This window comes from Gavialis gangeticus, unplaced genomic scaffold (assembly GCF_001723915.1).
Source record: "Gavialis gangeticus isolate Ggan-Ray unplaced genomic scaffold, GavGan_comp1, whole genome shotgun sequence".
NCBI lineage: Eukaryota > Metazoa > Chordata > Crocodylia > Gavialidae > Gavialis > Gavialis gangeticus.
The window spans coordinates 34,771,664-34,797,452 of NW_017728998.1; positions in this window are offsets into that span (position 1 = coordinate 34,771,664).

A 25,789-nucleotide genomic window follows, 5' to 3' on the forward strand; every position below is an offset into this window, starting at 1 on the left:
CCTGTTTGCCCACCCTTCATTACAACTACTAATAACATCTCTGTTTTTAATACTGTAACACTTGGATTATGCTGTTTTAATAAATATCCCAAGGCTGAAAAGTACGTTCAAAATAGTTATCTTTATTAGAAAATGGACCTTTCTCTACATTCTACATCCAATAAGCGCTTTCCTTCATCATCCCAATCTCAGAGAATCAAAGTGCATAAAAAATATGTGGTACACTGAATTAGATTCACAGGAATTTGATTCCTTTAAAAAATTATCCTCATTAAGAATAATTCACTTCTTTTCCAAAGCCTGATCAATAATCCATCTAACAGTAGCTGAAACTCTTTAGTAAAATCACACTTTAATTTCTGATAATCATCACTATAACTGTCTAATTATTCCAACTCATTATTCATTCTGACTACTGAAACCTTCTTTATCAGCTGCTTTGACCCCTGGAGTTTTATCATTCTTTAAATCATTTGGAACATATCTCTTGCCAAAGCTCAAATTGTAATTAACCTTAGAGATACAATCAAAATTTTTTTCAACTTCTTTATCCAAAACTTTGGAAAAGGTCAATACTGATGAGTTTGTTGTACAAACAGGTGAATGAAAAGAAAATGTATTATTTACCTAAATAGAGTTGCCCCTTTAAGTGCCATTTTCTTAGGAAAAAAATAAAGATTATGTATGAATAATAAGTGACTTTCTTACTTTAAGAAAGTAATGCCTTAGTGTTTGGACAAGAAGACAGTATTTCTAAAGATTTCCAGTTAAACTCAGTAAACCAATTAGCATTAACTGTCTTGGCTTGACAAAGATTGTACCTTAACCAACATGCTGATAGAGTTTAGAGTTGAAATAAATATGTGGCTTACCATACAAGGTCATTCCCCGGTGTTATGATCACTGACAATGGAGTCAGCATTGAAAGAGCAGTGGAATATGGCAAATGTGCATACTTGTCTGATCCTGCTTGGGCCTGATTTTCTTGAAGGGGAAAAACTTCTTCTGGCAGAGTTTAGCAAAATCTGCATCCATTTCTTTCCTTCAGTTAGGACCAATAAAATTCTCAAGAAAAATTCAAGAGAAAAGCAATCTAGCTAGGCAGAAATTAAAATCTAAAATGCCAACTTAATAGAATGTTACTTTGTATATGCTGGAAAGTAGGGGTGTGCAAAGCGAGCCCTATTCAATTCAGATTTGGATTTGGCCCGAATCAGGGGCAGTGATTCAATTCATTGATTCAGATCACTGTCCCTGATTTGATTTGGCCAAATCTGAAGACTCAGTGCTGATACGGAGAATCAGAGATTCAGACATAGACACAGCTTTAAAAGTTTTTCTACATACCTTGATGTAGCAGGCATGGCTTGTGAATGCTGTGATGCTGGGGCACATGGAGTGTCCCACAGAAGTGCCAGGGGGTCCTCCATGTGCTCAGCAGCGAACCCAGAAGTGCTTCTGGTCCACTTCCAAGTCTGCCGGGGAGCACTCTGCCCCCCGCAAGCCTCCCCAGCTTGGTAATCAGCCACAGAGGGACCCTAGGTGCTCCCCCCCAGACCCAGAAGGAACCAGTCACCAAGCCGGGAGGATCCCTGTGCACTCCCTGGCAGACCCGGAAGTGGACCGGAACTGCTTCTGGTCCACTTCTGGGTCTTCTGCCGAGCGTGCTGGGGAGCCTCCCATTCTTCTGTGGGACACTTCATGTGCCCCAGCACTACAGCACTCATGAGCTGTCTGCTACCTAGAGGCATGTAGAAAAAACATTTAAAACTGTGTCTATGTCTGAATTGCCGAATCCTCCCAAATCTCTCTGAATCAATTCAGAGGGTTCTGATTCAATTAGGAAAGATTAAAGGGTCCTCTGATTCAATTCAGATTTAGAGATTCAGCCACTGAATCAGGCCAAATCTTCACTGAATCAAATCAGGGACCAAAGCTTCACGCAGCCCTACTGGAAAGGCTGATAGAGCAGAAAAATAAGCCATGCAATAAGAGAAAAACAAGTCAAGTTTCAGTCTTAGGAGATGTGAGTCAATGAAATTCTTAAATCTTATCTTCCAATTAGAAAAAGGCCATATCCATTGTTGCAAGGATGCTGTTGAGTAGCAATGAACAAACCTCAGAAGACCTGGGTTGATCTTTTAGAGGCAACTGAAAGTCTGGATAGTTTTTAAAAGCTTATTTTACTGTGTTTGCCCTTTATTCAACAAAGCATGTAAGCCCATGCCGTGAAAAGTATTGTTAAGCGTTGTCAGTGGGTCTATTTTCAAGTTCAGTGTTAAGTAAGCATGTGTTAAACAATGATCCATGGTTTAGTCATCTATTCACAACTGGCTCGCTGTCCTCTAGCAACCCATGAAGTACCCTTCCCATTACACTTCTGAAAAATTAAATTGTTTTTAAAGCGTATCAGTACTTCCACTATGACATTAGTGCATGTTAAATTGTGTTCCAGGTTTGACAGGAACAAAAACACATATTCAGCAACAGTCTTTCCATTGTATTTTAACTACTAGACTTGATTAAAGATTTTAAAAAGTAAGTCAAGCAGTAAGTGCTAATGCCAACTATTTTAGGAAAACAGAAAGAGATGAAAAGAAAATGAAGTAGCTCCAGTGTTTGTGAACCTATGCAAATTTAGAGCTAAATTCTGTTCTGAAATATGTCAAGTATTCATGGGAAAGACTTCAGTGGGAAAAACTCCGGGGGCAAATTGCCTTTTTATAATATGGTAAAGGACTAATTATGCCTTAGCATCTCTTGCCTGAGTCTTGTTGTTTCCTTTCCTTTTGTAAGTAAATACAATAGAAGTTTTCAGACCCTCATTGATGCTGAGTAAGTTAAAAAGGGGCATAACATGGTTAGCAATGTGGCTCAAAGTTTGAATCAAGACCAAAACTCAAACTTTCCAAATTCAAGATGCTCCAGTTTGAAAAATGAAGAGTAGCATCAAAGAAGCAGAAGGAAGGTGTTCATTATAGCAACTGAAACTACCTGCCTTCAGAAATACAAAGCCTATTAATACAGCTCTGGTTTGTGAATAAGTAAAGTGTTGGATAAAAGGATTTTAATAAGCAAAATGGAGGCCTAAAATAAAAACAGGTGTGACTACAATCGACTATTTGGATTAGATCAGATTCTGGGTTACTAAAGGTTTTAACACTGTTACACCACACTACAGGTAAAACCTAGTTTTGCTTGACTGGCTCTGCAGCAACAACAAACATCTATTTAAATTACACAACACATACTCAAAATTTTATTCTATGGATGTTGTGTATATAATCTTAATAACATGCTAGTTTAATCAAGTCTGCTACAGTACCTTAGCTATCATTTAATTGACTGTGGCTTATATCCTGCATATTTAATAGTTATGTGATTGAAAACTTAATGATTTATCCACTTAACTAAAAAAAGACAAATATTAATAAATGTTAGGCTATAAACTCAAATTAAATAGGATGAGCTTTATTTCACTTTTTATTCTACCAAATACAATGCATCAGCTCAATCTAAAAGGGAAAAAAAATCTTCTGTCCTGATTGTACATTTCCTATCTTTTCTATGGAAATGTGAGCATCACTGAGACAATGAAGGTATTGCTAAAAAAGATCTCATTATATTATGTACATCCTCTCATTCTCTTTAGTGAGGATTTTTGATATTTCCTCATTCCCTTTTTTCTTCCACCTTAGCTACATTCAGCATTTGTGCAAAAAGCCACAGTATGTCTCATGACATTTCATGAGCATTTTTTTCCCTTTACTTGTTTCCTCTGGTAGCTCTAAATCAGTTTATCTTTCCCACAGAGCAGAGATCATGACCTGACATGGACCTTTGACCTTCACAGTACTAACACAAGGGCTCACTTATCAGATTTGAATGCCTTGTAAACCCAAAGACAGCTGACAGTTATTGAGGACACCAAGTTAGTAAAATTAATTACGTTGTATTGAAAGACACAATGCAAATATTTTGATATGTTAGACAGGACCTCACTCTAAGCACACATGCAAGCTCACATTTATGGATATATGAACATGAATTAAAGGTGAGCTCACAAAGGAAAGAATAGCATACAGAATGCTTGAAAGGGCTTCCCCTCCTACCTCCAATTTTTTTATTTTTAAAATTTTGTTTCTTTAATTTTAGCTTGAAAATATCAGGAATGTCAAGCTGGTCTTTCCTGAAGGATTTATTAAAGGTCAAGAGTATGCGACACTTACTTTGAACATTTTCAGACCTTCTCTGAAAGGGACATTGGTATTGAATTTTTACAAAGATAATTTGACATCCACATTTTTGGCATTTGAATTAAATCAAAGATTTTAAAACAATCTGTATAAAAATAATTTCCAAGTTAATCAAATTTCACCTCTTGGGTAACTCTGATTTTGTATTATAGTAGATCTCCAGCTTCCGAAAGAAGAGAATGCATAATACCAGAATTTCTAAAGTAAAAAAGAAAACAGAAAAAGAAACATTTCAAGGCTTTCTATTATATGTAGAATTTTACAGAGGCAAAGAAGGTAAAATCCTAATGTTGTTTTCCTTTGTAAATCACATTTATTTAGTAAAAATAATGGAAATGTACTTGTAATAGAGAGTTAGTATTTTTTATGAAGCAATAAGTATACTGGGTGAAGTTCTAAATGGGAACATCATTGGTACCATGCTCACCACAATACTCACCTTTGCTAAATAGGATATTATACTGCTTTCTGGTTATCTGAAGGAAATTCCAATGTAATGATGTGATTAAAGAAGCTCCAAGAAATTCAAGCACTGAAATTTATTATCACCAAGATGAGACTCTCAGGGAGTATAACTAGAATGATGAGATTTAATTAGTCTGTTGTTTAATGAAGTAAATTGAAGGGCATAAGTTATATAAGCAATCTTATTCATTGTTTTGACCAATAAATGAGTAGAGGTCCCCTGCCCTGGTCTATATCTGTGGAGTTAGTAGTGGAGGCACATAAATGCAGCAAGGAAGTGACAGCATGAGCAGATCTAGGATTTTGAAAAGGGGGTGCCTCATCACATGTAACACAACACACAGCTTTCACCAGTTAAAAGAAACTAAAATAATTATTAATAAGCTGGGTTCCAGGGCTATATAATTCAGTTTAAGATTGAAGCAAAAACAAATATAACTATTGGAATGTATATTAATTTGCTATATCATATATTAGATATAAAAACAACAAACTAGGCAAGAAATACTCAAAAGATACTGTCTCATTAGTCCTGTAGGCATTAGATTTACATGTGTCTATTTTTTCAGATGCATAAAACAAAAGCTAGCTTCTTGACAGTGCATCCAATGCTTCACTGAAAGTTATTTCTACACCTGAGTTGATGTCCACCTTAGTTAACGTTTCCACACCTGGGTTAATGTTTTTAGCTAGAGTTAAAAAACAGTCTAAGGGCTGTGAAATAGGAGCTACATTACCAGGAGTAGCTAACAGACAGAAGAATTTCAGAAGAAAGGATAGCTTGATTTCTGGAACATCAAGACAATTACAAAGGACAGAGGGTTAACACCTATAGAATAAAGAGTATAGAAGGAATTGGTCAGGGATAATCTAGGCATTACTATGCCTATATTACGGGTATGTGCTATGTTTCTGTGCTTTCCTGGTTGCCACATGGGACTGGGAGGGAATTTTTTCCCCTCCTCCTGCTATACACTTTAGGGGCATGTCCAGATGAGCCTGCACGTGCCTCTTGCAGCATCTCAAATCCCTTTGAGACGCTGCAAGAGGCATGTGCAGGAACAAAAAAAAAAAATTCCCTGTGCTGAAAATTTGCAGCAGGGGAGCAAAATCAGACCCCTGGATATCCAGGGTCAAACAATACACCAGGGGAAAAAAACTGGACCATGCCCTGAGACAACCAGAGGCTCAGTCGTCCACAAAGAGACTCTGGTGGCTTGCCAGAGCATCTCTGTGGTTGGCCCTTTCCCCAGTCCTGAAGCACACTGTCTGCCTGTGTGGGGCAGGCAGTGGTGTAAGCTACAGGGACCTGGACCCAGCTTCTGCCAGGTAAGTAGGGAGTTGGGGAGCTGGAAGGGGGCACCTTGGGGGAGTCCTGTTCATTCCCCCAACTCCTTATTCATTGTCCCCACCTGTTCATTCCCTTACCCCCCATTTGTTGTTCTTACCCCCATTCATTCCCCTCACCCATTCATTCTCCCCACTCCTCATTTGTTCTCCTCACCCCCCATTTATTCCCCTCACCCATTCATTCTCCCCACTCCTCATTCGTTCTCCTCACCCCCCATTTCTCCAACTCACCGCTTCCTCTCCCAGCCCCCCATTCCACTCACCAGCAGTAGCAGAGAATGAGCAGGAGGCTGGAGAAAGCAGGGGAATGTCTCCAGCTCAGTTCCAGGAGCTGGTCTCCAGCTCCCTGCTCCTACTCCTGCTTGTCTCCAGCCTCGGGAGGCTGGAGACAGCAGGGGAATGAGCAGGAGACTGAAGACAGCCCCTGGAGACATGCTGGAGACATTTCCCTGGTGTCTCCAGCCTCCTGCTTGTTCCCCTGCTCATCTCCAGCCTCAGGGGGAATGAATGGGGAGCAAGGGGAATGAATGTGGGAGGGGAATGAATGGGGGGCAGGGGGAATGAATGGGGAACAGGGGAATGAATGGGGGCAAGGAGAATGAATGGGAAGCAAGGGAATGAACAGGGACCTGGGGGAACCAATGGGGGTGGGGGGAACGAACAGGGAGTTGGGGGAACCAACGGAGGTGGGGGGGAATGAGACACCTGCTCATTCTCCTGTTCTCTCCAGCCTCATGCTTGTTCTCCTGCTCATCTCCAGCCTCCAAAGGATTGAGAGGAGAAGGGGAATGAGCAGGGGACTGGTGGCCAGTGGGGGATTGGGAGGGAGCTGTAGCCCTTGTGGGGGGCTGGGACCCTGCAGGCAGGGTAGTCCATGTGCTGTGGGGGGGTCTGCCCTGTGGGGGGAAGGGGACCATTGGCAATGCATAAGGGGTGTACATAGGTGCCGTGCACCCCCTGAGTGTGGCGGTGCACCCCCTCAGAAAAGGTGCTGCCGACACTGTCAAAGGCACCTGTGGGAGGTTGCCACTCCCCCCCACACTGCAAACAGTGCCTGTGGGCAGTCAGTGATTGTCGCTGCCCACCACTGTTGCTGCCAGTGGTGCCTGTGGGTGGTCATTGACCCTGTGGTCAGCGCTTGCCACCCTCCCCCTACCACTGACAATGCCGGTGGCATCTGTGGGAGCTCCCTGCTTACCACTGCTGCCACGCTCTCACCAGCACCACCATGCCTCCCCAGCCACTGGGGGCACACACCATTCATGCAGGGGACCCACCCCTCCTAAGCAACCCCCATATCCAGTCCCCCCACACCTACCCACACACTGATTCACATCTCTCCACATCCCCCACCCCTTTTCCCACCCCCTCCTGCAAACCCCACAACCCCTCAACACACACACCATGTGAAAAGGAAACCAAAAGCAAACATTAAGACATGTAGATATTTAGGATTTGTTTTATTATCATGCTAGAGATGCTGGTAGGCTTCCAAATTTCTTTAACATTGTAAATATAGCAATAAAACATTGCCCATCTGATCAATCCCTCCCCCCTCTTTTGTTTTAATTGTGGAAGAATGTGGATTTTGGGGTATTTTAAAAAGTGAATTTGGGCTGCTGACACAAAGGACTAGTGTCCCCAGATACCAAGTGGCTGGGCCTCAGAAGCTCATGAGAACAAGTAGCCCTGAGCTGCTAACCAGGGCAGGTTTTTATACTGCTGACTCTAGCTCCCCCTGGCTGCAGATCCAGGATGAGTCAGGCAGGTTTATTTTGTCCCATGTGGCACAATTTGCTCCAGAACAAAGTGCATGTCTGGGCACATGCACTGAGGCAAAAAGCCCCAGCTTAAATTTGCACTACTTCTATTTCAGCTGCTGAAAGCACACTTACCTGCATGTGTGGATGCACCCTAGGAGTATTCTTAAAACTTCTTTAGAAGTATTGAGTGCTGGCTGCATCCAAAGCTGGGGATTTTGACTGGAGTATCCTAAGGCTTCTGCAGGGACATAAATCAGAATGTTCCTGGTTAAAGGGTCTTGCCCCTCCACTCAAGGGAAGACCTATCACCATAGTTGGGGTCAGGAAAGAATTCTACCACATAGGCTATGGGACCTGAACCTGTTCAGCCTCCACAAAAGAAGGCTGAAAGGGGATCTGGTGGCCGCCTATAAACTTGCCAAGGGGGATCAGCAGGCAGTACGAGAGTCCTTGTTCCCCTGAGCACTACTGGGGATAACAAGGAACAACAGCCATAAGTTGACTGAGAGTAGATTCAGGCTAGACATCAGGAGGCACTGCTTCACAGTCAGGGCAGCTAGGAGCTGGAACCAACTTCTAAGGGAAGTGGTGCTTGCCCCTACCCTGGGGGGTCTTCAAAAGGAGGCTAGACAGCCACTTAGCCTGGGTAATTTGATTCTATCATCCTTTCCTGCCCATGGCAGGGGGTTGGACTTGATGATCTGCTTAGGTCCCTTCCAACCCTACCAACTATGAAACAATGGACAGATTGGTACATACTGGGGGGGGAGGGGGTTTGCCTTCCCTAGCAAGGTGTGCAGCCCTCTTCCTTGGATCTCTCAGGCATAGTTTAACAAAAATTGCAGTAGCAGAACACTGGTCTGCTTTACCTCTGGCAACTTAGGGTGTTATGTCTGCTGACTGTGTCAGGGTTAACTTCGTAGTTTTCCTAATAGGTTAGATAATGGATTTGTATAAAATAGTTTTAATAGGTATGATCCTGCCTCGGGCAAGAGGTTGGATTAGATCTATTGAGTCCTTTTCAACCCTACTTCTCTATGGGCATATCTACATGTTCATTAATATGCTTTAGGTAATGTACATTACATTTAGTACCTCCATTGTGAGGTACTAAGAAAAGGTATTTTAATGCACATTAGCTAAAGAGCACGGGTTTCTTGTGACACTTCTATGTGCTTTAAAAGAGGCTAAAGTGTATTAAAGTGCACGTGTAGGTGCACCCTATGATTCTACAATCAGGTAGATTATAATGAACCATGAAATAAATAGACTCCCTCACTGCTGCCTGAATACAAATGCTGCTCCCACTGTTAAGCAACTGCTTTTAAACTGTGGGTGCACCACTGCATTCCCATGCAACTGTCCTCCAGTGTCAGCACTGTGGCTTGACTGCATGAGTTCCATTCCACTCTGCTCTGACATCAGCTGAAGGACTACTATAACTTCCACTATGCAGACCATAGGCCCTAAGATTAGGTAGAATGCACTTCTACATACCCCTGTGGCATCCCTTTGTAAAGTAAGGAGACTTCATTAGTTCCTTGGATAGTTAACAACTTGCTTCATAATATCCTTGAGAAATTGCTGACTGATGTTTCTAAAAGTATTCTACAATTCAGTCCTGATATAAGAGAAAAAAAAATAAAAGAGCTTCCTTTCTAATGAAAAAGACATTTTTTTTCCAAACAGCATATATTCATAGATATTAAGATTGGAAAGAGCCATTGTGACTATCTACTCTGACATCTTGCATAATACACACTGTTGAATTTCACCCAGTAATTCTTGCGTCTAACCCAATAATTTGTAGTTGAACTAGAATATATACTCTAAAAGAGGTCCTAACTTAATTTAAATAGGATAAAAGTGGAAAATTTACCACATGCCTTGGTCATCTTTTGCCATGGTTAATTATGATCACGGTTAAAATATTGGTATTTCAGTTATAGTTTGAACTTTGATAACTTCATCGTCCAGTCTTCCAGCCATTGTAATATCTCTGCTTGCTAGATAGTAGGAACAAATCTGACACTACCAAATTCTTCTATGTATGTGCATCTACTAGTATTACTTCAAAAATAAGCTTTTGGTATAGATGATGCATATTTACTACTCTGTATTTCTTCCTTTGGACCCAGTCTTATTCATCTGAGTAATCTTTACTTTGCTGTTTAGTCCAAATAATGTCAACGAGTTTATTCTGTGGATAATGGTTAAAAGATCTGTTTTTTTATGCCCTGGTCCTAATAAAAAGTTAACTAAACAACTTGTGAAAAAATGCTACCAACTGCATGTTACCTGAAATGTTAATACTGCAGGTGTCATTTTGATGATCATAAAAACTTCTTATAAAGCACTCTTTTTCCTTTTCATAATTAACGATGTTTTTCTGTATTTGGAATGGCAAGGCATGATGCTAGAGAACATTCTGCCACAAGCATTCTACAATTTTCAGCCACGTTAATGGGAATGCTTTCTATGAATAGAGAAAATCAGGCCCATAAATACAGTGAATGAAATCCTGGCTTTTATTAAAGAGACTGGGAAGTTTGCCACAGACTAGTGGAATCAAAATTTCACCCAAACACTTATTTTTTAATTTGGTTATCCCTTTTTGTGTCTGTAATTAAACAAGCTGGAGGAAGCACATAATGTATTTCTATGTTGTTTTGCAAAGAAACCAAATCATTTTTCCCTCTGTGCTGCTATACACCATTCTATTAAAAAAAAAAACCCATGCTAATCAGAAGTGAGAGCATAAATTGTATAAAAACAGCTACATTGTTTTTTTCTCCTAGTTTTAGTTTCAGATTTGATGCTGACTGTAGTGGGATCACAGGCAGAATTTGATAGTTTACAAGCTGTCCCCCAAATTCTGAAACATATACTTTGCATTGAGTCTTTGCCCTCATAGAAGCAGCCAAGCAGGCATCACACTAATCCAGTATTGAGCTACTGAATCATGTGGGAGTTTAAGCTGTCAAGTACTGTAAGAATCATATGTAAGAAGTCTAGCTTTTCTGTCTTTTTCCTGCTCAGTTAATGTATGTAACTACATGTATCAGTATGGCACGTGTTCATCTTCACCTCTAGATTATTTCTTCTGATTCTTTACTATGATGAAACCATTATAGTAAATATAAAGCATGAATTAACTATAACACCCTACCACTGACATTAGAAATAGCCTTTTGTGAACAAAAGTCCTTCAGAACAGATAGAATTTGTCAAATTAGAATTTGCTGAAGAAAAAGCAATTTTTGCAAACGTACATTTGAATTCTGCACGGGTGTTCAGTTCAAAAAAGTACAACCCAGCATTTTCTCCCCTATTATTTAAAATCATTTCCAAAATTGGGTCCTAATTCACTAGAATTAATGGAATTAATGGTTTGTTATAAAAACAAACTATATAACCAAAAACTTCATGAGCCAGATCTGCCTGCCCACCACATCTATTGCGAGTTACAGTCCTAAAAGCAACCAACCTACTGAACTCCATGGGACTTTTTGTAAGAGTAAGGCAGCATTATCAGTGGAGATCAGCTCATAGAGAATTTGGAAACCAGACAAAAAGCTAATTCCATCAGATAACTTATTGACAATGAATCATTTAACATGGTTTAAATACGGGACTGATTTTCATGATTCAAAATAAAATTCTGGGAAGCCTCATTGGACAGCAATGAATTTATTTTTTAAACAAGCCCATAAATGTAAATGAAATCAGAATCTGGCTGCATATTTCTTGGGAAGGTATATAATATGTCTTTGCCTGTCGAGTAGTACAAGTTGAGATCCTGTGTTACATATAGAATAAAACTGGAAACGGAGCATATAAAGAAGTCAACTACTTTTGGATGGAGACTAGTAAAATTACACTATAACATATATTTTGGAGAAGACCACAGCTTGAGACATGCTTTATAGCAAAATGGACAATATTTATTTCAACAAAAATATTTTTGTCATTTATTAAGTCATTAGCAAGGGAGTAAAATAAACTGTTTATTATCATATATAAAATGCTGTTGATCAGCCAACTGAAAAACTAATTTCAATTTCTCATTACACTGCCTCAGGCATCCTTTAGCGTCAATTTTTATTACAGACAAAGCAAGGAAATTAAAATGATCAGTTACAGTGGAGGATGAAACATTTGTTTCAGAATTTAAAATTTAAAATTTAAAAAAGTAAGAATAATAAGCACTGGACTTGCTAATCATTCTTGGTAATTACAATTAATTTTGTAGGAATCAGAGGAGGGCCCTTAGGTGATATTTTACAGTCCCAATGTTAACTCTGCCAAGTAAAACATGGGAGAGCACTAAAGTCCTTTAAAATATTGCAGTACTAAGTTCAATAGACTGATCAATAACAGATGGATTTCTGGGTCCCACTGCACTGGAGTTGGAAAGCCAGTTATCCGGTTGCAGCCTGAAGATGAGAAAGGAGAACTAGAGGAATTTTTCCTGCCCTGGTAGACTTTATCCTAATTTCTGGATATAATCAAATCAGCCTAGTCATTCCTATTATGTCAAGGCAATAGTAAGTTTTTGCTTCTTAAATGTACCAGATGGTATGGCCTTGCAAAAAAATGCCCCTGAGACAGAATATACAGAAACCTCACAAGAAGGGCTTTATTCTGTTCCACATAGATTGCAAAATTTTTTGGATTAAGGGTATCAAATGCTAGAAGATGAAGTATACTCCTTCCTTCAGGAGACCCAAAGATGGGATCCAAGTGATGTTCAACCACTACTAGTAAAGGTTCTGCCATTGCAGGTAATAAATGGTGAGTGGTGTTTGTACAAGTATATAGTAATCTTTAACCAAACTTTTTTAGCTTTAAAAATCTTAATTGAGTTTTATTCAATGGATGGAAGGATTTGGATTTTTCTTGCATGGCAGAAACTGTAAAAGCTGTACAATGTTCTACCTATCTGAACACTTTGGTCTCTACAGAGTCAAGAAAACTATTGCATTCCTCCAGTGCAGACTTTCACCAAAGACACCCACATCCACACATTGATTTGTCAGGGATACTTTAATTTTGTTCCTTCATATTTGTTATTGAAGTTAATCTAAAATAAAACTCAGATTGGAAGTATAATATGGGTCTTGGAAAACAGCAAAAAAGACAATGGTTCTTTTCTTAGGTCATTTGTCTAATGCTACTATTTTAAAAAAAAGTGACTTTCTATTCTGATTCCCATTTATTTTCAATAAGCAGCCCTAAGCAAATGATAGACCATTTATTGATTAAGATTCCAGCTGACATAACTGACATAATGGGACATACTCAGGGGGTGCCATATGCATCTGAACACTCCCAGCTGGAGGTGGTCAAATTTGTTGTTCTGATTTGGAATATTTACAGTACTAGGTTTGCATCTGAACATGAATATGAATTTTCCCAAGGTCTGCAGAGTGCAAGAGCCCAGGGCCTGGACTCTAACTCAGGCTTATCTCTAATTAAAACAATACTTGCTTTAGACCTTGTTTCCATTCTGTGCAAAATGGTAACTTCCAGCAGCCTAAGGAACAGCAGAAGTTTAGGGCTTGATTTACTCCCAGTCTGTGTGAATGTTCAGATTTTACTGCTTCACCTTCCTTCCTAATGACATGGGCAAATAAGTTTACAAAAAAAAATCAAAATATAAAGGTAAGAGACATAATTATGAATTCCTGTACTCATGAAACAGTGCTGAAGCAGACTCGTATGATTCCCCATGACTTCAGCAGGGATCTCTGTGGGTTTGGAGATGGAAGACACTGCAGAAGTAGGGCCTTAGATCAGGGCCAGATTAACACATAGGCAAACTAGGCACATTCCTAGGGCCCAAAGTGAAAAAGGGACCCAGCTGTGCTTATTTACATACTATAATTATTGAGTAAAAATAGTAATATAAATATACAATATTAAGTAGGGGCCCATGAGTTAGTTTGCCTAGGGCCCACTAAAAGGTCAATCTGACCCTGCCTTAGATTGCAAATCGCTCTGGAAAGTGGCCAGGTTTACTTCTACAATTGTACACTGCATAGTACAAGAAGGCCTCAGACTTGATTGTCTCTGAGGACAACAAAGAATAAATAGAATGCTGTAGTGTCATTTCCTCTTTAATTATTTTTGAAAGATAAAAGAACAGAAATGTCATCATTGTGAGTTGCCAGTCAAAAAAATGTATCCATATCTTCAATCTTTTTTGGTCATTATAAAATTTATTTTTTGCTTCAGCTGTTTGGGAGTTGGTGAGATGGAAGAAAGCCAACTAATAGTATGTCAAAAACAGTGATCATACCACATTTCTTAAACTGAGCTTTTTGCAAGTACTATGACAAAATAGCAAAGTTAATCAAGGTAATAACACAATGAACCATTTTGTAACATTAGAAAATGTCACTATTTCATTTTGTATAGCAATTTTATAGGCATTTCCAATGATACTTCTAAATTGTTTATAGGCCCAGGAATTCAGGCAGTTCATTTCCTCCAGAGTCAGCCCCAAGGGCCACCCTTTTTTAAGCAAAACACCCAGTGACTTCAATAGGTGTCATTCAAGCAGAATGATGGTTGAATATTATCCTAAATGGCTATCATTTCCTTCCATGTAAAAGGCTCTGAGAGGTATATGTATAAATGTATGAAGTTTTAATTCAACTATAGACTGAATAGTCATCTTGGGATGATGGAGTCCATGAAAGATAGAAGAATGATAGCTATCATTGTGCATTTTTTGAAACTGCAAACTAGGTAATTTTCTGGGTTCAGTCTTCCATCCACTACATATTTATATGGATCAGAAATAAGTGTCATTTAAGCCATGCTACCCTTTCTATATTTTCACTATATATGAGAAGCCACATCCTCTTACTACATTTAAAGTACATTTTCCCAGAATGAGATAGTTGTATTTATAAACCTATCTTAGACCCCAAGAAGAGGGAGATGATCACAAAGAGTAAATTTGGATCACTTAATTGAATCTGACGAAGCTTATGCTAGTTTATAACAACTTAGGATGTGGCTCATACATGTTTGTTCCATATACACCTAAGTTCTTTCAGATATGAATTAACATGTGGATGCAAGCACAGAATGTATAAATGCAGAACAAAGCCTTGCACCCTGAAAATTTGAGCTGTTCTCTTCCACTGCTCTAAATGTTTCATGCTGGTGCTTGTATGATCTGCATAAAAAACTGACTTAGCATCTATCTTCCTTGAAAGTGACATGTTGATTTAGTACTGCATGGCACATCTGTTATAACATGACTAAGCCCTTCTTAATTATTCTTTTATTTAAGTCTACATGTTATCATTAGCTGTTTCTGTGCCAGACTAACACTGAGATTGTGGCAAGAACCCTTCATTTTAAAATTCTTCAGGATCATATCAAGCAAAATTAATGTTATTAGTAAGCTATTGAATCTTAAATGTAATTCATCTTAAAAGGAGGCAATGCCAAACAGTTAATGCATCAGGATGATGTGCAAAGCTTGCGGTTAATATGCTTCCAGGAATCTAATACTTGCTAATGGCATGCAAGGCAGACAAGTCTCAGAACAATACAATCATTCAGTATTTAGAAGCAACATCATTCTGAATAAGAGATGCAAGATGTTCTGGGAGAACACTTCCACAGAAGCAGAAGAGACTTAAAATATAATGCCACCATTATATAGGACCAAATGCAATATTTTAATGCACCTGCTATTATTCTCATGAATATTCTGAAGGGACAGGCAAGCTTTATATCATAGATAATTAAATGCAGGCTCTTTACCATTATATCAGCTGTATGCCGGAGAGCAATAGGTTATAGGGCAATAGACTGAAATTAGATTTTAGTAGAACATATGTCATGACCTTTCCTTAAAGCAGATCTATTTACTTTATAATGCAGTTCATCTTGTAGGAACTGATGTACTCATAGCCAGTGTAAAGGTTAAGACATATGTGAATCTTAAACCTTCTTGTTTCTAACTCTTAACATTATTCTCTTTCTTTATACTGTACAAAGAGATATTTTTAATATCAAAGGCTGAAAATAACATTTTTGTGGTGAACTTAATTTAAGCCTTCTTGATATTTATTTATGTATGAAGTAGAACATATTGGGCACTTTTACATGTGCTCCAACATGTTCTGATTAGAAGGCATCAGAGCAGATTTGATTGGTGTTCTAATTAGAATGCTCCAGCATGCTTCAGCGTCTTATGTATTCAGTGTTCCCATTTTCAAAACAGCAGTGGGGGCACTTTAACTAAAGCTTGTCAAATGAGCTTTAGTTAAAGTGCCCCCACTGCCATTTTGAAATGCAGGATACTGAATACACGAGACACTGTGGGCATTTTAATTAGAGTGGCTCCCAAGAGCCACTCTAATTAAAAGGCCCCCTACCCCTGGAGCACATGTATAGGTGACCATTGTGTTCCCAGTTACAGCAGTAGATATGTAATGGACCACATCTTCTTGGGGGTAAAAAGAGCACAACTTTACCAAGCCACAGGCTAGAAGCCAAAAGAACTACAGAGATTTACAACAAAGGATCTGGCCCAGTCATTTATATCACCTTGGACCAAATCTATATCCATTGCAAGTCATAAAAGATCTTGGTCTCTCATATTTCTATACAGTATGGACCAGATAATACAGCCTTGATGTTGGCAGGACAATTTGTGAAAATAAGTGCTTAGTGATGTGACTGTGGGCTGCACAATCTGGTGCTATATTATACAGGCATAAACAAATAACTGTGAGAAAGTTACTGAGTGCCTCTGATGATGCCCTAAATCAATAACCATGATATGTCAGTAGTTTTAATGTAATCAGAATCTCAGGAAATACATATTGTCTTATATTACAGGTGTTCTGGTTACGTTTAAAATTAATAAGTGGGAGTAAACTTGAACTGTGCTATGCTATACTATATTTCTGGTTAACATTAAATTTACAGAGGAATAAAAACATGCTTGAATGTAATACACACTAGAAATAGAAGTTCTCTCAGGTTTCTTTCTGCTGTAATCCAATGATTTCCTAACATCCTTTGCTTACCTTTCCTATGTTTTATAACCACCCTGCTTTCATTTTATTCTTCCTCCATGTTTTTGTGTTATTTCTCTAAGTTATGGCACAGACCTCCTTTGGTACAAGCGTATTAATCTATATATCCCTACAGTACTACACTAATTATTATTATTCTCACACACTCACATGGATTGTTTTGTTCATGATACAGGTTAACCTTGTTATTTATATGGAGCACAGCCTTATACTCTTAATAAGGGCATCCAAATTCCCAAAGCAGTTATTACGTATCTGCTCTTTCAGAAATATGTGCCTAGCACATTCATACCCATTCATACAGATATTACTCTATAATAGTACTGCAGTGCTTCATAGTGCTACATTTTGAGGCCATTTATGACTTGTACAAACACTCTCTCATAACATATCATTCATTCAGTAGTGGGTGAGAGATTACAGAATTAGCTCATTGACCACGTCTGAAGCTCATAATCACTAAATATGACATAAACTATCACAGTAAAATGGCCAATGTTTCTTCTATTGAGAGCATGAAGAGCAGTAAATAAAGAAAGGAAAGGAAATAAAATAATCTTTGAGTTTTAGACAAAAGCAATGAAAGCTTAGTTTACTGAAAGTTCTTTGAACAGATCTCAACTATTAGATTAGAGAATGGCCACACTGCTAAATTTTATAACACATAGGGATGGTATTTTGGCTTTAAATCAAGACAAAGAAGAGAAAAAGAGACTGGCTTCTAGGTGACCTGGACTTTTTCGCCATTTTAGGGAGTGAGAACAAATTCAAAAACTGCCTCTTATGGAGGAAGCTTCTAGTAACAAAATAACAGAAGATGAATACAGTTTCACAACATTTGGGTGCATAACTAATAAAGCACTTAATCCTCCGACCTCAGAAGTCATCCATCTTCTAAATGCTGCTTGACTCTTCCATAATAAACTCTAACATAGATGAGGAAGTAGAGATTTTCAGAGAGAGTGGACAAGACAGCAGCCTTCTTAAGGGTAAACTCTGGCACAAACCAAAAAATGTAAAAAGAATTATGGGAAAAGGACTTTGCTTGTTAAAAGACTTTTTTTAATTATGAAGAGTAGAGATATCAGACTTAAAAATGAGTTGCAGAATGACTTCCCAAAGGAAATTAGAATAATCCTTCCATCAATAGAAGAGGAAAAGTGGTCAATTTTTTCTAAATAAAAAGTCATGAAAAAAAAATACAGGTTATTTCATAATCCTAAATGTTCCTGAACAACACCATAAGACAAATCTGTCTTCATCATCACTAACATTATATTTTTTATTTTATATTCCACAAGCATTTCTTTTTATTTATTTTTTTACTTTTTTATTCATTTTATTCATCTTGAAGGCAGTTATATCTAATTACATTACACTTGTGTGTATTATACACACACAGAGTTTGAACCGCTACTGGTGGCAAGATGATAAGAAAAGGTCCCATGTACCACTGCTTCTCTTTCCACTCTAGACAGGTGATTCCAGTAAGGCGCTGCACTTAAGCAATTCTTTCCTGAAGCTACAGAAGCAGATGAACTCTGTGGAGGGACCCCTTACACAGCACCAGTAAAGCTGAAATTGCTATGCAGCTGGGTTTGGTGGTACAGCCTGGAGAACAGACCAAAAGTCCTTCTCAAGTGTGGTCCCAGATTCTGGGACTATGCACATGTGCAGCCCCAAGGCCATGAAAGGAATGGAGGGTGAAAGGAATATGCGACTTCTTATTGGCTACTTAAATCAGCCTCCATGTTAAGGCCTCCTCTGAAAGAATTCATGTGAGGAAGGGTGCTATACTTATTACAGGGGTGTAGGTTGTAGCCATGTTGGTCTAAGGACATAGGCAACAAGGTTCTTTGGGTGAATCTGATATCATTTATTAGACCAACTTAAATAGCTGGGGGAAAAAATTGTAGCATGTTTTCAGGTTGAAAAACCCTTTGTGAGGCTGAGGAAGCATCTCAGGCTTCCTCAGCCTGACAAAGGGTTTTTAAATCTCAAAGCTTGTTAAGAAAAATAATTCCAACTATTTAAATTGGTCTAATAAAAGATATTAGATTTACCCAAAGAACCTTGCATACTTATTATACATACTTATACATGGGTGATTATTTAGCAGTGATCATCCAAAGTTTATGTTGTTTCCTGTGGGTAATGGCACAGTTTCAACAAGAAAAGTTGAAACTGCCACATAGTATGATCTATATCCTAGGGCCCCTTTACACATGCAGATAAAGGTGGGATGGGATCTAATTCATGATTCACACAAGCTCACCTCCTGCCATGTGACACATGCATGACTGGAAGCATGACCCTGGGATCTCAAATCAGATTGCATCATGCCTTATGGCTCCTGCACCAGCAAAAAATAAGCTCCCATAGTTGGGCGAATCTTTGTTGAGTCTGCTGTAGTAACAGGGGTTCTGGGAGCTGAGACCAGTGGAGGAATCCATGGCATCATGAGGAGAGTAAGACAGGGCCCTGAAGCTGATGCAGAAGCACTGGTGTCATCATGAATCAGTCTACATACCCTTTACAGCCTTGGAGATCTAGAGGTTTGGGAGTTTGGACCTTAAGTTTCTCTTTCCCTACCTGCAGGATCTTTTTGGGGAAGGTCAGATCTGACGTAGGATGAATAGCTGCTGTAATTGAGAGAAAATATGCCATTGCTACCACAGAGTCCCTCTGTGCCCCCCATAGACGGAGAAAAGAAGTGATGCAAGAGGAAAAATTCGAAGAAAGCATATGGCATGCCACAGTCTGCATGTCTGCCAGTACTGTTGAAGCGTTGTGTTTCAGGGGCAGGCTAAGAGCCATGAGATTATTTCCTGTGAAGACTAATGTATGCACAAACTGTCTGTGTGGAAGTTATTGCAGCCTCCAGGCAATACTTGTACCTCTTCCCTCCCCCACTGCCCTTTGCTTTATGACATTTTCTTGAAGTTTCTAAACTCCTTCTCGTTCTTCTTTGTAGATGAGTGTGTATAAGGGCTCCATTATGCTCAGGAAGATAAGGGAAATGCTGAATCAAGAAAAATAGTAATTTATGCAAAAATTTCATACGAGGCACTTTGAGTAAATTGAAAGATATCAGTGTTGTATGTGGATTAAATTTTCAACAAAAGGGTGAGTGATTTTTCACAACTAAAACAAAAGGCAAAGTATTAAATAGGAGCAACACCACAAGCTTGGTAAATTATCCAAAGTAAAGTAATTACTAGCCTGACAAAAATTCGTTTAGGTTGCCAATCTAAAAGATCTTTTGACCAACAATTACAATTGGAATAATCAGACATCAACACTGATTTTGCTGTAAGTAAAATGGCTCTTGCAGTGTTCTTGGAGGAGAAAGTAGAAATATTATGGAAAAGGCCTTACATAATAACCTTTTTGTAAAGCTTGGATGGCAAGATGATTCTGTAAGACACTGAAGTCACATGTCATTAATCAGAAATGACAGTCTTTATTCATGTATATTTGACTGAAGCTGCATAATTTTAGACTCCAATAGGCCTGAATAAATGACCCTAAGTATAGTACTTTTTCAAATTGACAATGATTGATGATAGAGCAAAAAATTATGAACACAGAAGTAAACATGAAAAACAGACAGACTTTTAGCATCAAAGAGATTTTTTGTTTTCTCTTTTCTAACTCTTTGAGTTTCATTTTTTTTTATCTCCATCACCATATTCATCATCTTTTAATCATTTTTATGCTACTGTATTTGTTACATTCTGCTTTGAGTGCCCTCATAATAAACCTTGAGATTGCTGAAAGATTCATTCAGATAAATGGAATTGATTTCATATTTTCCTGCTCATGAAAAGTCTTTTGAGTTAGAAACCTTTTATGCAAATCACAACTAAAAGAAACTGATTATTTTTATATGGCACATATCTGCAACTCTCACCGAGACTGCACTAATCAGCAGTGGTTGTAGTATTATACCTGTAACTGTTTATGTCCTTTAGGAACATGAAACACCCAGCTGCCCATTGGATAAATAAGGCTTTCAGAGGACTAAGAAAAAAACCCACTATTGATCTTTTTTACAAAATATTGTGTTTTTACTCTAATTGATGTGCTAGCTAAGAAAAGTGACATTTAATTAAGTTTGTTGTGCAGTAAATAGTTTTCTTCTATATAGCGACCCCTTCTGGAAAGATTTCATAATCAGAATTGTAATTCACGTGTAACCCATGTGTAATGAACACCCTGACTTAACATCCACTGATGCTATATATGTGCAGGGTTCAATCACAGTAAAATGTAGTAAATTATCCTCTTCAATCTAAAGGAGGCACTGCATTTGAAAGCTTGTCTAAGTCTATCCCAACCATATAGTTTTGGTCCAATAAAAGATATCACCCACAAAAATCCTTGCCTCTTGAACATTCTCTTCAAAACATCCCCCATTCACATATGAGCTTGAACTAGTTTGAAGGACTAACTGAAATAATACCCTCAGTATTTCAGAGAGTCCACACTGTCGTTGCTGCTCCCTCTAAGGTGCCATAAACTAAAAGGCTAGGGGAAGGGACAGAATCACTGTAGGGAACAACATGCCTGTATCTTCTCACATACCTTACACTGGATTGGTTACTAGCCAGCAAAACTGAGTTGGCCATTTTTTTTCCATTTAAAAATCTGCTTTTACTGAAATATTCTAAAAGGTAGAATATTATAACACAAAGATTATTTGAGAGATTTTAACCAAAGAAGGGTTTGAAAAAGTGAATGATGTTTCACACTCACATAGTAACTTCTTATTTTTAAAGTACTATAAGATCTATGGAGGCCAAATGTTATCTTTGAGAGACATATGATTATTTGTTTTTATCTCCATGTGAACATGATTGCCATATCTAAGAATATGCTACAGTCCACCAGGGTTCTCTTAATTTATTCCTAGCCTTGAAGTTGATTCTGAAGGTTAAATTGACTTTTGCTAACATGTGCTATTTCCCTCAGCCCTCTTGACTTTAAGTGCATTATTTTGCTAGTTCCAGCTCTCTCTGCCATTATGCACTAACACAGTACTGTATGCAACCAACGTGTTTTCATAGGTTGCAATGGACTTCAAGAGGCCATCCAGTCCAATCCTCCTTTTTAAAAGAAACCCAGTAAATCAAATAAAAATGGTGGCTCAAATAAGAAACAACAAATTAATTCCTATTCATTTCATGTTTATTATAACAAAATGACTCTGAACAAACTCATTTTATATTCAAGTAGCTGTTCTAAGTACTTCTATAGGATTTTTACTGATCTTAATGCTAATTAATGCTTAATTACATTGTTTTAAAGTGCTACCATAAAACCATTTAAAAATGGAGAAAGGAGAGACTATATTCCTGAGTTCCATTTAAGGGCTATTGATGCTATACCCCCTTTGTATGGCAGGGGATAGACCTAGGCACATTAAACTTGGGGTCATTCTTTTCAACTCAAGTGAAGCATGAACAGTGTACAGGCATACAAATTTGTCCAGCCTCTTTCCTTATTTTACAAAAGCTGATCTAGTGCCATTTTAATAAATGTTTTGGGGGGGAATCTAAAGGGGCTATGCATACAGAGAAAGTTCTCTCAAAACTTAAGAAAATATCTGTTTCCATAGACCAACTTAGAAAAGCTACACTATGGAAAGCTTGGAGATCTCACAGGGAAGAGATATTCACCGTTATCTAGGAATGATTAAGATTATATTCTTTGGGTTTTTTGCACTGGAATCTCAGTCAGCAATGAAATTGCAACAAAAGCCCTGATGTGGATGTGTTTTACACTTCTGAACTACAATTTAAGCTAACATGTCTGACTGATAAATATTATGTAAAGCTGGGTTTGCAGTAGCAGAGCTACACACAACTAAAATGCTGGGGCACACTAGGCTTTTATCCTAAACCATTTTTAATTGTAGCAAGTAATTTTAATCTATTTAACTTCCAAGATTTATATTCAATGTTGAAAATGAGATTTTTAAATTAATGGTTTGTACAAGCTTCATTAGAGGACAACAACATTGTGGAATGCTACAATGCCATACAACACATGCACTTATAGTTGACATTTTTCACTATCATACTAGTGACTTTCATATTGGATTAACAAGGCTAATGCTACAACTGAGATCATTTGATGAAAATTACTAATAAGATTTGAAGTTGTTTAATGAAAATTACTCAGTTCTCACAGATATCCAATTCACTAATTACCTGACAAAATCTGGATTGCAGAGTCACTGCTGGAATTGATAGTGAGTAGTTTATGCAGAGAGAGAAGAAAGTTTGGGTTTCTGACACATTGCATCATGTAATGTCATTCCACATCAAGTTACCTTGAGTTACATAGTGTCAGGTCAGTTTAGGACCTCATGCTGTGTAACACAAAGCGACATATTGTAATCCAAAGCAATGAAATATAAGGGCCCTGTTTTCTCTTTAACATGCTTGTGCTATCAAGGTTGGGATTTAGTATGATCAACACTATGTCCTCTGCTGAAAGCTGAATCTAAATTCTATAGCAGGTCCCTGGATTTCGTTGTGTTTTAATGTGGCAAACTAGACTTTCTGCAGTACATTCAGTTAAACAGGAAAACAAACCAGTAAATTAAATAAAAGTAGAGTCAACACAGTTTTCCCATAATGTTTATTTCAGGACAATTTCTTCTGCTCTTATTTAAGCAGAGTTGCCCTTTGCTCTGCAAATATTTTTATGTTTTGCTGTTCTTGCAGTTTGTTTCTTTTCCAGATATGTATTCATAAGACCTGTGTTGTACAAGTCGCTAGACGAAGGCTTGAGATTTTGGTTGCTGAATATGAACACTTGAAGCTTTCCCCCCTTGGACAGGAATGGGAATTATTTAAGATCTAAGGAAGCATGAGCATTAGACCTAACAAATTATTTTGTAGACTTCAGATTTTCCCCATGGAAAGGATTGGGACAATTCATACACCTCAAAATTACTGTTACAGGCTATGTACAAATAAAGGGAAACAGTATGCAATATGGATTGTATATTGTACATAGCCTGTAACAGTAATTTTGAGGTGTATGTATTGTCCCAATCCTAATGATTTCAGGTCAAGATGTTCATTACAATCCTGATGACAACAAGAAAAGTTTCCACTGGGGGTCTAGGGAAATGGATTCTCAGCCAATTTCTGCAGTTATGGAATTTTGGATACATTGAGCCCCAGTCCATGACTTACAGCTTGTGCTCATCAAGACATGTCCTTCTCTGTCCCCTGCAACATCAATCTATGCATTTTAAGTCAGGAAACTTCATAGACTAACTATCTACCCTGCTTTCTGACTGACTAACATGGCTAACCACCTCATTTCTCTCATTTGTAAAGGTTTACAACAATGCTGAATAAAACAGCAGTGAAGCAGAGACCCCAAGGTAGTATTTGCACAGAATGTAACTGATTGAAGAAGTCTGTGCAGGAAGGTATGCACAGTGTTATAGACAATATTGAATGAATGAAAGACAGGACTTTCAGTAGTAATCTGTAGCCTCTGACATCTTCTCATTTCATTCTCTACTCCAGCAAAGAGTGAACAGGAAAAAACCATTGTAACAAATTAGGAAAACAGCTGTTCATTTAATCCAAATATCCCCTTCCTGTATTTGTTTAGTATCAGATCTATTTTAGGGCACTGAAAGAATAAGACTACTAATGGTGTGTGTATTGCTCTTAGGTACCTGGCCTCCTTCCAACATGAATAGTACCTCACCCAATGAGGCTGGAACCAAAGCACTGTTAGATACCAATTAATGACAAATTTTGTGATAAATGGGTTTGGCACTACTGACCTCACTGAATTTATATGTCCTGAGAATTCAGCCCATCTGTCCATCCCAGAAATAGGCAACCCCCAGAGCATGGCACGCAAAGGCATCTTGCTTGGTATATGTGCCTCAGGGATGGCAAGGAAGGGGCTGAGGCTGTGCTGCCATAACAAGGATGGGGCCCTTCGTGGCTCCCTCACCATCTGCTCTTGGCACATCAACATCTTACAAGTGGAGGTTGTGGGCGTTTTTGACATTGCTGACCCCTGGTCTATCATCTGTGGGTCTATGACTGCATGCACAATAAGATCTTGCAAGTATGACAACATTGAGGCTAGCACCATTCTGACCACTCACACTAGTCTATGTTTGACTGAACAGGGTTTTTGGCAAACCATGAAAAAGGTCTTCACCAGAAGTGCCCAACATATGGCCCTTTGGAAATACTAAAACAGGGACTCCCAAACAGGTTACGTGGAAGGAAAATCATAGTGGCAAATACATTTTAAAAAACCCTGAGCCTTGCTGTGCTCATTCATAGATACAGCACACCTAGTTCCCATTTATACTTTTCCGCATTAATCCGAGTGTAGAGAGGCCTCGAAGGAAGTGCAACTAAAGTATAATATACTCCTACTCTGATGTCCTTTATATGCCAGTGTAGTATGTCCAGGCATCCATCCACCTCCAATGGGGAAACTCTCCAGACTCTCTCCCCTCCTCTGTCTTACCTTTGATGTTACCAAGGATACCTTAGGGAGTCTGCCTTTAGTGTCTGAGAGTAGTTTCTTTAGTGCTGGCCCTCTTGGCTCCATCCTTGGAGCTTCTTCACCTAAACTCAGTCTCCAGGGTTTCTTCACCCCACAAACTCAGCCCTGGGTTTTTATGTTTCTCTAGGGGTGCTTCCCCCTTAAGATAACTCTGCCAGGGAACTCTGCCTTAATAATAATCTCACAGGATTTAAACATGCCCCACTGGCCCTCACAGTGCCTTAGGGGCTATAATCATGGCCTCCAGCCATGATCATTGTAGCCATATCCATGTCTCACAGATATTATTCAGTTGCAATTCGGGGGGGGGGGGGGGGGGGGG